Consider the following 13,204-nt stretch of genomic DNA (forward strand, 5'->3'; position numbering starts at 1 on the left):
AGTGCTAATTAAGTTCTAGGCATGATTCTAAATGCTTTATATGTATTCATTTATTTAAATATTACAACCAATCATTATAATCATGTCTATTTTACAGTTGAGGAAAATGAGATATAGGGTTAAATAACTTGACAAAGCTCACAACTTATAAGTAGTGGTGCCAGGATTCACACCCAAGCACTTTGATACTAATACTACCACCATCCTACATTGTCTCTTATTATTTCAAGTAAAACCTAATATTCATTTAAAATGATGTGCTAGGGGATCCCTGGGTGGCACAGTGGTTTAGCGCCGGCCTTTGGCCCAGGGCGCGATCCTGGAGACCCGGGATCGAATCCCACGTCGGGCTCCTGGTGCATGGAGCCTGCTTCTCCCTCTGCCTGTGTCTCTGCCTCTCTCCCTCTCTCTCTCTCTCTGTGTGACTATCGTTAAAAAAAATAATAAAAAATAAAAAAAATAAAATGATGTGCTATTATATTAAAGTATGTTTTGTGTCACCCTGTAAGGCACATGAAAACATTTTGAAAAATATAAAATGCTATAAAATGTAATATATGATTGTAAAATTTTAGTTATTCACTTTCTTCCCATAACTAACAGATGCTTTACTGTGACAGAGAGTTACATTGGATGTTACACTTATGGAGACAAAGTTTGGGTTTGAAAGAAATAATATACAATTTCAAGAAACTGATCAAAATTAACTGTTTCTTATTTACTAATGTAGACTAGTATTAATTGCTCCAACAATTATTTTTATACATTCCAATTCCAAGGAACTATGGAGCAAGTTATCACGATTTATTTATTAAGATTTATTCTGCGATAAAACTTTGGGAGTAAGTGGACTATGCAATCCTTTTTTTCCAACAAACTTAAATACAGTTTAGAAGATGGAAGGCATTTCACAAATTTCTGGAGAACAATAACAATGTATATAAAAAGTATTAGAATGAGTGTCAAAGATATATAAGAAATACATAACCGTTCAAAAAAATAAAAGAAAAACATAACAGTTCAGAGAAGGTAGACACTGTCAGGATATGAAATGAAGGAATTCTTATGTCTCATGTGGAACTGAAGTTTGGTCTGCGAGGGAGTGAAAGAATTGAGGAGCCATAAAAAGAGGGTACTTTACTTTTGTTTTTGACAGCTAAACATAATTATGATGTTGTTTTACCTACTTTCTTGGGACTGCTGGAAAATCACTATAATGATGGAATTAAATGATGAGAAACACTTCCTTTGTAATTCTTTTATGCATTAATTACTAGTAATTAATTACTGCTTCCCTGACTTTAGTTAGACAAACCTAAGCAGATGTACAGATAGCTGATTACTTGTTATGGTATATACATCTTACTAATTTCTAATTAATATTTAATTTCTAATTAGTAAGATGTATATACCATATACATCTTATATGTATATATACCATATACATAATTACATTTCTAATTAATTAATAATTAATTAGAGATGTAAAGGTTATCGGTCAAAGTTACCCAGTAACAATCAGGGCTTCTTAACTTTGATTTCAAAGTTTCACCATACTCAGGTATTCATGGTGTGGAAATATGAAAGCAAAAACACCAAGAATATAGACTCTCATATGAATAGTAGGATGTAGAAAAGAACAGGAGATTACAGTGAGTTAACAACTGCCAATTCCTTAATATGCAAATGTTTGTACCGGGAAAAATCATCTAAGTAAAATACTTCATGCTGTAGAGGGGAAAGGAAATTGCATGAGAATTAGCTATTCAAGAAAGGTCAAGTTAGAGACAACTTTAATGATGGAGCTGCAAGGAAGTGGTTTAAGAATATTTCCTTAAAAGAAAAGTCAGAGCAACTAATTTTATTATCTTTAATGAGCTCCCTGGGCCTTATCTAATGTTTTCCCAGAAATCCTCTTGTAAATCCTTAAATTTACAGAGGTTCTTAAAAGAACTCCCACTCTTCCCCTTCTATCGGGTAAAAAGAGTCTGTCATATTGTGGGGAGGGGAGGACAGGGCAGTGGGTAGGTATTCATGCCAACAGACTGAGAGCTTGTCCCAAAATAAATGCCTGGAAAAAATCCAAATTTTCAGTCATCAATATTCCATCCCTATTCCACACAAGCAAAAAGGAACAAAATACACAGTAAGAAAGGCAGACAAATTAAAGGAGAAATTATCAGAGGCTCCCCGAAATGGTTTCTTTTTAAAATGGGTTGACAGAAAAGGTCAAGGTCAGTATATCTTCCTATACAAACTGTAGTTGTGATGAAGCAATATGGAGCAGTAACCAAAACAATCACAAAGGCAGTAAAGGAGAATATTGTTTAATAAGGCCGTCCATATTTGGGTCCCTCAGGAAACTGAATAATATTGAAATTTGAGTGCACTGGGGCATGACCACAAATGCAAATTGCATACTAAAATTTTCAGCTTGAAATTTTCAAAATTAATTTTTGAAATTAATTAATTCAATTACTTTTTAATTAAATTAGAACATTCAAATAAGCAATTGGGTTTTTTTTTCTGCATGGGAATTTTTCAGCTAGGTTTATATTGCTTCAATGAATGGACTGCTTGATTTTTTGAGGATTGGAAATAATACATTATTATCCAGCCCCTAGGTCAAGAGGTATAGGTAACAATTACTACTATTTCCTTGAACCCAGAGTGTCTTAAGTTGGATATATTCTTTGTCTACTCTTCCTTACAATGTCTCCTCCTTCCCAGAGGGAGAGAGAAACATTATAAACAACAAAATATTCTTTGGAGCTCATGCTCTTCTCTCATCTGTGTGAGATGGAGCTGGGAAAAGTGATTTATAAAATTGATTAATAAATTGTCAGATAATATACTTTATAATGAGACTTAAAAAGATTGGTGAACAATATGCTAAAAAACTTAAAGAGAAGAGCCCAGGGAACTAGTTCATTGTCTAGTTTTATTACCACGTACAGATGACACTTAGCCTCAGTTTTGTCATTTACAAACAAACCTACTTAAGAGTAGTTGTGAGAAACAATATGAGATTAATATCTTAAAACAAATACAGAACTGTATACAAAAGCAAGCTATTATTGACTTCTTATTTTTACTATTTGTCATTTAGCATGTAAATGCGATCTCTTATGAAAAGCACTGACCTAAAATCTAAATTAAAACTACACTGACCTTTTTTATCTATAAATAGGGAGAAATAAATAAATAAATAAATAAATAAATAAATAAATAAATAATAAGGAGTAAGGTCATTTACAGTTTCTTTAGTAAAATGCTATTGGTAGGGGCTAGTTGCCTGTGGCAAGTAATAAACTTACATGGACTTTCTTCAAAATTTCATATTTATTATCTGTATTAGCTAAAATTAGGTTTGGCAGCAAATGACAGAAACAATAGCTTAATAAGATGAAAGCTTCTTTTTGTCTCATATAAATGTCAGGAGCAGCTCATGACTCACAAGATAACCCATGCTACAGGAATCCAGGATCCATTCATCTCAATGTTTTGTCCTACCGGGCTTCAACCTCACAGTCCAAGATGGCAACATCACATTCCAGAGGAGCAGAACTGGGAAAAGGTCAGAAAACAAGAGTGAAAGGACATACAACCTGCTGTCTCTAAGGAGCGGTCATGAAAACTGCCACAAGACACTTCTATTTGCATGCTATTGGCCATGCCTGGTTGCAAGCTAGAAATGGAGTATCATAAAAAAGAAAAAGAAAAAGAAAGAGAGAGAGAGAAAGAAAGAAAGAAAGAAAGAAAGAAAGAAAGAAAGAAAGAAAGAAAGAAAGAAAGAAAGAAAGAAAGAAGAAAGAGAGAGAGAGAGAGAAAGAAAGAAAGAAAAGAAAGAAAGAAAGAAAGAAAGAAAGAAAGAAAGAAAGAAAGAAAGAAAGAAAGAAAGAAAGAAAGAAAGAATCCATTGTGAACGGTCACAGTTCTAAGACTCTACCACCATGGGAACAACTACTAGGGTTAACTAGCTATCTCTGTCATTTATCATTTCATTTAATAGAATTATTTTAGTTTAGAAACTTTTTCTTCCTGAAAGAAAAAAGAGAATGAACAGAAAAATATGTCAGGAGAGTGAAATAAAGCCACTTTGGGAATGTATATCATTGTCTTTCTAATTTTGAAAATTAGTAAGCCCAATAATGTAAAAGATTTTAAATGTTGATTATTTTTATCATTATGTAATCATTATGCCTATACTTCTGAATATCTACAATATCTTATTTCTCTGACTTTGCATTGACCTAAACTACACTACATAAAACTACAAATAATGTAATCATAAATGATAAGAATCTCATAGCATATAAAGCATGTAACAGAACCTCTACAGGGAGGCAGTATGAAAATATGGCAAGAGCACAGGCTCTATAAGGAAAGTCTTGGAATGGAAGCCCCCCACTCATCCACTCATTCATTCATAGTATCTGCTGCTGTTCTGTACATATGTCTCAGGTAGTGTGTCTTATGCATAACATTTACAGTCTATTTAGGGAAACAGGAATAAAATGTACAATTTTACAAGTACTAATTCAAATTAAAAGTGTGATAAGTAATTCAAAGTAGGAGTATAGGGTACTGTGAACACCTAGAAGTAAGACCTAGCAATTAAACAGTCCTGGAGAATTTATATTTATTAGTTGAAAGATCTTCTACACTTAAAAGTTTAGATACACTATAAAGTAAAAAAAAGAAAGAAATTGCAAAACAGTGTGAGCAGTATGATTCAATTTCATTTAAAATGCTGCACCCAAAATATTATTACATGTAAACAGATCCATAAAAAATTATAGGATATATCTAATATATATATGTTTTGTTTATATTATATTTACATAAAATACATGCAATAAGTATGTATTTTTTGTGCTTAAAAAATAAGTAAATGAAAATAAAGAAAAAGAAATAAAAATGCATTTAAAAATAAAACTTAGGGATATAAAACTGACTGTAACATCAGTCTGGCATTTGGACATTGACCTGCACCTAGTAAATGCTCAAGGAAAGCTTTAATTACATTGGTAGAAAAAACGATATTAACACATACACGCACATGCACAAATGCGCATGCAGATATATTTTCTAATAAAACAAATAATGTTTTGAAGTACATTAGTTTATTTATTTTATAATACAAGTTCAAAATTTGGTATCTATCCTTAAAGATAATTATATTTTCCCATACAAGACAGGGAAAATAAATCCTGATTCTCCTTAGTTTTCGGGAATATTGAAAGAACTAAAGTAAAGATGATTTGGCTCTCACAAATAAAAATACACACATTGAGAATTGATTATATAAAATACCATGCTTTAGGGAAAATACTGATAAAAAGTAGTTTACCAACTCAACAAATATATATCGGTACCCATTTTGTACCAGGTCTTGTGCGATGCTCTGCAGATTCCAAAATGAAAAGGACGTAGACTCTGCCTTCAAAATACTTTTGAATTAGTGATAGAGATATATAAATAACTTTCTTTAAAAACTACTAGAAAAATAAGTAACCATAGGCAATTTTTATGTTTTATTTATTTATATTTTTGAAAGATTTTATTTATTTGACAGAGAAAGAGAGAGAGAGAGAGAGCACAAGTAGGGGAGCAGCAGAGGGAAAGGGAGAAGCAGACTCCCCAAGATGTGGCGTTCCATCCCATGACCCTGGGATCATGACCTGAGTGGAAGGCAGACGCTTTAACCAACTGAGCCACCCAGATGCCCCCTTGGTAATTTTTAGATCTACACATGCTAGCACATGCACATACTTTCATAGAGTGACACAGAGTTTTATATTTTAACATCAGGGCAACCAAGGGCAAAGAGCTCAAATGGTTTCCCTTGTTGCAAAAACATAAAAATACAGAATAATGCATTTGAGCTGAGGGGATTAAAAAAAAAAGGAGGAAGACAAATTTTGCTTAAATATCCATCATACTTAGAAAATTTGGTGGCTCCTTTTTAAAAAGTCACATTCCAGGCTTTATGAAATGATGCTAAACTGTGAGATAGTTTAGCTGCTGACCATGTAAATCATTATGGAAAAAGTCCTTCTCATATCTCAAAAAAGTTCTGCTTTTCTTTTTTTGTCAGTTTTTTTAGTGGTGACTGTGGTAACAAAGGAAAGCCTTAGATCCACAGTGATAAGACAGAGTGGTTATTTTTCTTTCTTGACAGTCAGCATGGACATTTATACTGAGAGTAATACGCATTTTCATTATCCATGTAATGAAACTCCTTTGTAATGGTGTTCGGAGACAGAACTAGCTCTCAGACATCTAATCATTCATCCCACCAACATTTTTCTTTCTTCTAGAATGTGCCAAATAATTTCCGGACCCTGGACAGTAAGAGGTGAGGAAGGCATGGTCCAGGCCCTTGAATTCACACAGAAGCTTACTGTGAATGCAACAAATTTCCTATAATCTGGCATGCTGTGGTTAACAGAAATAACTATATACCCTTAACCAGATAGCCTTCATTTCTTCATTTAATAAATATGTACTGAGTTCCTTCTATGTATTAAAAACTGTGCTATATATAATATAGTTGTAAACACAGACATAACCTCTATTCAAAAGGAGCGGATAGTCTGTTAGGGGAAAAATGAGACAGAAATTGTTAGTTTCCTACATGATTTCCATTCTCCCTTCTTTTTTTAAAAGAAGTCTGATTCTTGTCTAGGGAGCAGTATGTCCAGTTCCAGACAATGGATGACGATTCATCTAAGCCCGTGATTCCCAAACTGTGTGCCCAGTCTCCAAGAATGCCAAAGTAAACTCACTGGGGGACCATGGCATAGTTTAATTTTCAAGAGAAGCAGTATGATTCAAAATTTGTTGGACTGTGTGCAAACTACTAGCTTAGCGTACGGTTTCCATATTAAATCACTTCGTTCCTTCAGAATATGCCATATTAACTGCAAAGCAGGATTTTCAGTGGTTGCTGTGATTAAAAAACAAACAGATATGGCAATGAAAAGCATGGAGAACAACCAATGGCACTCTCCAATCTGATTCCAACATTTGTGAAGCTGTAGAATGCCCATAAGTATATACATCCTATTAGTAACATGTGGTTATTTAAACATAGAAAAAGTATTACTTTTCTTTCTGTTTATGTGTATAATTTATTCAAATGACTGCTAAGTTATAAATGGAACTTTAATGTATTTCTTTTGGCACAAGAAAATTACTGAGACCCCAAGGGAGCTATGCACCAAGAAAGTTTGGGATCCTTTGGCCAAAGCCAATCATTTTTTAATCCTCTTTCCTGCTTCCCTAGCTTCCTTGCATCTAAAGGTGAACATAGGACCCAATTCCAGGCTAAGCAGAAATGCACCTGGAGGTAAGAGAGGAAGGACAGTGCTGAGAGAGCATTTACTTTTCAGATGAAAGGGGACAATGGCAACAACTGTTAGGTGTCCTTCAAGAGTCCAATTCCTTTAGCAATGTAATCCTACAAGATACAGGTAAAGACCACATATTCCAGCCTCCTTTCCAGCTACATGTAACCAACTGACTAAGCCCTGACCAAAAGTACATGAACAAGAGAGATACATACAAATTTTTAATCATACTCCTAAAAAGAAAGAGCATGCCTCTACTTCTTTCCCCTTTCTTGTCAGACCCCAGGAAATTAAACAATCATCTTCAAATGCACATAGATAATATCACTAGCATTCTGAGATAAGAATGTTAGGCCTCCTTATTTCGAATCCACCACTTTTTCTATATGTTACATTCACTGAGATCTTGGAAATCTCTGCTATAATTTTATATGCCATATTTGATATGTTAATATGATGAGGTCTTTTTGATATATCATATTTATTCAAAATAAGACAAATTCACATCATTATAAATGCATAGACCATCGCATTATGGTTAATAAGTAAGATTTAGTTAACGGGTCAACCCAGTTTATTAACCTGCAACAGCTAAAACCTAGACCCTAACTCATGCATTGTAGGTTCCCTCTACAAGAGGCAGGTCACATGGGAGTTGGACAGGTCCTATGGTTAGGAAGAGCTGCAAGGCAGGGCTTTAGCCATTGCTCCGTGAAGTGGAGTTTCTCTCAATCAGGAGTGGGAAGATGCAAAAGTGATTGCTTTTTATTCTATAGAATGTAGGGAGTTCTAATTTTAGTTTATGTAAAGGAGCTGAAGTAAACATGACATATACAGAGACAATAAGACAAATGGATACTTAAGGACAGACATAAACCACAAGATTATAAAATAGCAAAAGAATTCATTAAAAAATTAGCAAGAACATGACATCTGAGACAGGTGACTTTGTAACTAAGTCATTGGAAGTTCTGTAAAAAAAAAACATCTAAAGGGATTTCAAAACATAATAAAATTTCATTTCTTTAAAAACATGTAACTATTTCTTTTACTACTTGCCATGCTCAGTCACACCACATACAAAATTATTTAATTCATTAAGATATATAAAAAAACAATGGTTGAATTCCTAAAAAAGATGATAATGACTGAAGATATCTACAAAGCATACCTACATACCACCTATTCCAAGTCATCTACAAGATCTCAGACAGAACTGTAGAGTGCTTGCAAAGTCATAGTCACTGAACTACAATATTGTGGTGGCCCAGGGATCCTCAAGTTTCATGGCACTGTCCTTGATGGCTTCTCCCAAGAGACATAGCACCTATATCTTTTGGCTGTGCCAGTGTGATGAACACTGCATTCTAGTGCATACACAGCAGCTTCGTTGGACTAACCACCCTTAGGAAGAACCCAGGAGAACAGAAAAAAGAAGACAATGATCACCAATATTTTAGAAGGTATATATTTTTAACATTGTTTCCCACAAACCTTGGGTCCCTGATATGTGTGGATGACTTCTTTGTGTAATTAAAACTTTCTCTAAAAATATGAGGTTGAGGGATGTCTGGGTGGCTCAGTGGTTGAGCGTCTGCCTTTGGCTCAGGTTGTGATCCTGGAGTCCTGGAATCGAGTCCCACATCAGGCTCCCTGCATGGAGCCTGCTTCTCCCTCTGCCTGTGTCTCTGCCTCTCCCTCTGTGTCTCTCATGAATAAATAAATAAATAAAATCTTAAAAAAATATGAGGTTGAAAATGAATGTATGGTGAGTTTATCTAACATCTAACTGAAGAAACAGGGACATCCTGCCTGTATCTATGTAAGATAAACATACAAAAAAATACACATCAGACTTGACAAAGCCAATGTAGAAGAAATACAAAGGCATATTAAAAAGAGATGCTCTAAGCAAAAGTGGCTCATTTTTTTAGGTTATAATAGTCTCAGTGACTTATTTCTGAAAATGGCTTAGTGTGTGTGCATTCGTTCTCCCAAATGTGAAGCAAGCCTGCTAGGATGAAAAAAAGTTCTGAGTAGAGAAATGAAGAAAACTTCACTAACTAAGCTAAGCAGCAAGAAGCTGGAAAATCTGATCTACTGAATCCTAATTTTCTACCCTGTCTTTAGTCCTCATTCTCTTTCCAGTCCTGTGGATGGGCCTAGACACACTAACACTTACTATGTTTTAAGAGAGGAGACTCCAGAAAATGGCCTCATTTGTTAATTTTATTATTTTTTTTTAAGATTTAATTTATTTATTCATGAGAGACAGAGAGAGAGAGAGAGAGAGAGAGAGAGGCAGAGACACAGGCAGACGGAGAAGCAGGCTCCATGCAGGGAGCCTGACATGGGATTTGATCCCAGGTCTCCAGGATCATGCCCTGGGCTAAAGGTGACACTAAACTGCTGAGCCACCGGGACTGTCCCTCATTTGTTAATTTTAAGAACTATTTTGTGGTGTGCAATTTGCTTTTTGGTTTTGGTGCCTTTCTTTATACGTGCTAAACTGTGGCAATCAGTATTTGCCAGATGACATAAGATGAATTCAGAAATAAGATGGGAGGGAAAAAGCCATTTAGTGATCAAAGAAGAAGTAAGTACAGCAGCAAAGACTTCTTTAACTTATAAATATCAGCCATATTATTAATAACTATAATTATTAACCTCAAGTTGGTACCCAGGTGACTTATAATTTAGTATCAAGAATAAGACAAATATATAAGTAACTCTTAAAAATGATGGAATATAGGGAGTGAGGATGTATTACAAGGTTTAATGAGAAATGAGATATGGGACTCCGCAACCAAAAGGTTCTCCCCTTGAACTGCTTTTTTCCCCCCATGAACTCTTATTGTCATCCTTTTTCCTTGTCTCCAGGCAATTGTTTCTTCTACTCTCTCCCTGTTTTTCTCTATCCTCATTCCTTAATTTATCCAGTTCCAACCCATTTTAGGTCCTATGGGTTATCAATCCATGTTTTGATAATATCTCAATTTCCCCTGTCCCCATTATTCCTGCTGCATCCCATCTGGTTGCCCATACTGCATTCTCTTGGTTCTTCATATGGGCCATGCTCAGTTCTACCTCAAGACCTTTGCATATGTTGTTCCCTATGCCTAAAACATTCTATCTTGTCCTCAAATTCTTTTAACTCCTTGCTACTTCACCTAGCTAACACCTCTTCATTCTCCAGATCTCTGTCTATACTGCACATCAAGGAAGCCATATTTGATTCCCAGCTAAGTTAAACCCTTTTAAACATGTTGTGCAGAACCTTTTAAAACTCATAACAAGTGAAATTATCCATCAAGTCTTCTTTTTTGTTAAATTATAACCTCTGCATGGGGGGAGGTGGCAATTCTGTCTTAGTCATTGTTAAATCCCCAGTGCTAGTTTATCATTTGATACATGTTAGGCATAAATATCTGTTCCATACAAATAAGTGAAAGGAGAAAGAGACTCTAGGAACTCAGCTGAGATGATCAAGGAAGGATTTATGGCGAAGGAAGCTTGTGAGATAGATTTTGACACATAATGAGAGGCAGTGGGAATAGTTGGTGCTGAGGCTTGGAACAAGAGAGTTAGTGGGTGCTCAGAGAAGAGTGGGTTGTTCATTTTGTAGAGTGTGGGTCACATAAGATAGTAGGAAAGATTAGGCTGGAAAGAAAGGTCAACATAATATGATGGAAGGCCTGACTTGAAAATCAATACTTAATTTAATATCTGATAAAGAGACAAGGAAGAAACATAGTACACTGGCTAAAGGAAAGGGGAAAAAAAGAGACAGAGCATGTTGGAAACTTGTTCATGAACTCAGTGATAGTCCAGGCAGAAACAATAAAAAACTGAGCTGCTGATTGTAAGAAATGGATGGGGAAAAAAAACCCACAGTGATAGAAAGAATTATATGTTTAAGTTGAATTGTGTGGAGAAAGACTAAAATATTTAACTAAAATATTTGGGGGAGACAAGGAAAAGAGATAAGCCAGTGTGCCTCCTGATGTTTCTGTAAGAATAACTGGAAACATGGTGAATCCAGGAAAGTTGGGAAAATTTGGCTTTAGGGATGGTCAGGGAAAGAAAGTGATGAGTTCATTTTGTAACATTATTGAGCTACATTTTTAAAAAATCATCTAGAATAAAGTATTCTTAGGGTGTACATTCTGATCAATGGCTGAAGATTAATGTTCTATGAGATTTTATATTTGTACTCTAATGAGATTTTATATTTACATTTCTGTTAATTCCCTTAGTCATTTCATAAGCTTTTATACCAGAAGGGTGTTTCAAATAGTAGGATAAACACAGTGTGTCTTCTTGGAGAACTAATTTTATAGAATATTTGAGACAATAAATCACCAACCAACTTAATCCTCTTCCCCACTTAAAAATATTCTTACCTTAGAAGTACATGATGGATGAGAATACAAGATCCACATGGATTTTCAGACACACTCAAATTCCAGGAAATGTCATGCTTGTCAAACTGCTTTAGGGTCTATGTTCCTTGTCCCAATTTCTATATCCCTCACTTGGAGTTTATTTTGCTAAGTAAGTTGTCAAAATAGTTTTTCCACATTCATACAGCTGGTAAGTGGTAGAGCAAGAATCTTAAACCAGATCTCTATAGAGCCTTCTCTCTTACCTATTTCATTAGTACTTACTATCTATATATAATATTCAGATAATATCATATTTAGCATCACTAACCAAGTTAATGACAACATAAAGCCAAATACTTCCAGCTGGTACTTTTCAATTATGAATTAGCAAAGTCTCCAAGAATGTAATCAGAGCAAGTGATTTTTCACAGTGCTTGGGGAGAGTGAAGATGGGATCATCAAAAGAATTAGTGTGGTGTTTCCTAGTTCACTGATGATTAATCAGAAGGGTATGTTAAGCATTCTTTTAAGGCTCAATCCATCCTTCAAACTTTTAAAACAATGAGCTGCGATCACCTTCCTATCCAAAAGCTTGAAAGCACAATTTAGAAAGTCCTTCATAATCTGTGCCTAATTATTCTTCAGCAATGAATCCCCATACAACTAGCCCCAAATACACTAGATTTTAAACCATGAGTTAATACAATTAAAAGTCTTAAGACTTCAAAAGTAAGTAAGAGTTGGTCAGATTAAGGGGTAGGGAACAGGGTCTGTCTTTACAGAGGTAGAGAGTTCTAGGCAGCAACATGCAGAAACAACATCATGTAGGAAGAGGGAGCCAGGTCCACTGAAGAAGGCAATGGAAAGTCAGTGAAGGGCTTTGAGCAAGGAGTGACATACTCAGATCAGTCTGTACTTAAGAAAACTCACTCTAGGGGCACCTGGGTGGTTCAGCCAGTTGAGCATCTGACTCTTGATATCAGCTCAGGTCTTGATCCCAGGGTCACGAGCTTGAGCCCGGTGTTGGGCTCCATGTATGGAGCCTACTTAAAAAAAAATTACTCTAGACACTGCTGGAAATGATATTGACACACATGGAACTGTCACTACTACTTCCAGATGTCCATGACTTGTATAGGTAAGTGTGGAAACTGATAAATGAATTTACCTAACAAAACTGTAGTTTTGAAATCTTATCATATTTTTAAAAAGATTTTATGTATTTATTTATGAGAGACAAGGGGGAGGCAGAGACATAGAGGGAGAAGAAGGCTCCCTAAGAGGATCCTGATGCGGGACTTGATCCCAGGATACTGGGATCAGAACTTGAGCCAAAGGCAGAAAGGCGCCCCAGAAATCTTATCAGATTTTAAAATAACAGTAATTAAACACAAAGGCTTTCCTCTAAAAGCTTCATGGTGCACGTTAGTGTGCTTTTATAAACTTTAGTAACCATAATAAGCA

General features: G+C 35.2%; 1 long non-coding RNA gene across 8 annotated transcripts in view; it reads right to left on the bottom strand.

The window, feature by feature from the left end:
• Nucleotides 1-13,204, bottom strand: part of LOC112640772 (uncharacterized) — a 152,765-nt gene that overhangs the window by 81,041 nt on the left and 58,520 nt on the right. For 3 of the 8 annotated variants that reach the window (XR_007411407.1, XR_007411405.1, XR_007411408.1), the window contains one exon: nt 3,458-3,567. The exons of the other annotated variants lie outside the window; for them this stretch is intronic. This is a non-coding gene — a long non-coding RNA (uncharacterized LOC112640772). The remainder of the gene's footprint in view (nt 1-3,457; nt 3,568-13,204) is intronic. 8 annotated transcript variants of the gene reach the window in all.

The sequence above is a fragment of the Canis lupus genome, chromosome 6, assembly GCF_003254725.2.
Source record: "Canis lupus dingo isolate Sandy chromosome 6, ASM325472v2, whole genome shotgun sequence".
Classification (NCBI taxonomy): domain Eukaryota; kingdom Metazoa; phylum Chordata; class Mammalia; order Carnivora; family Canidae; genus Canis; species Canis lupus.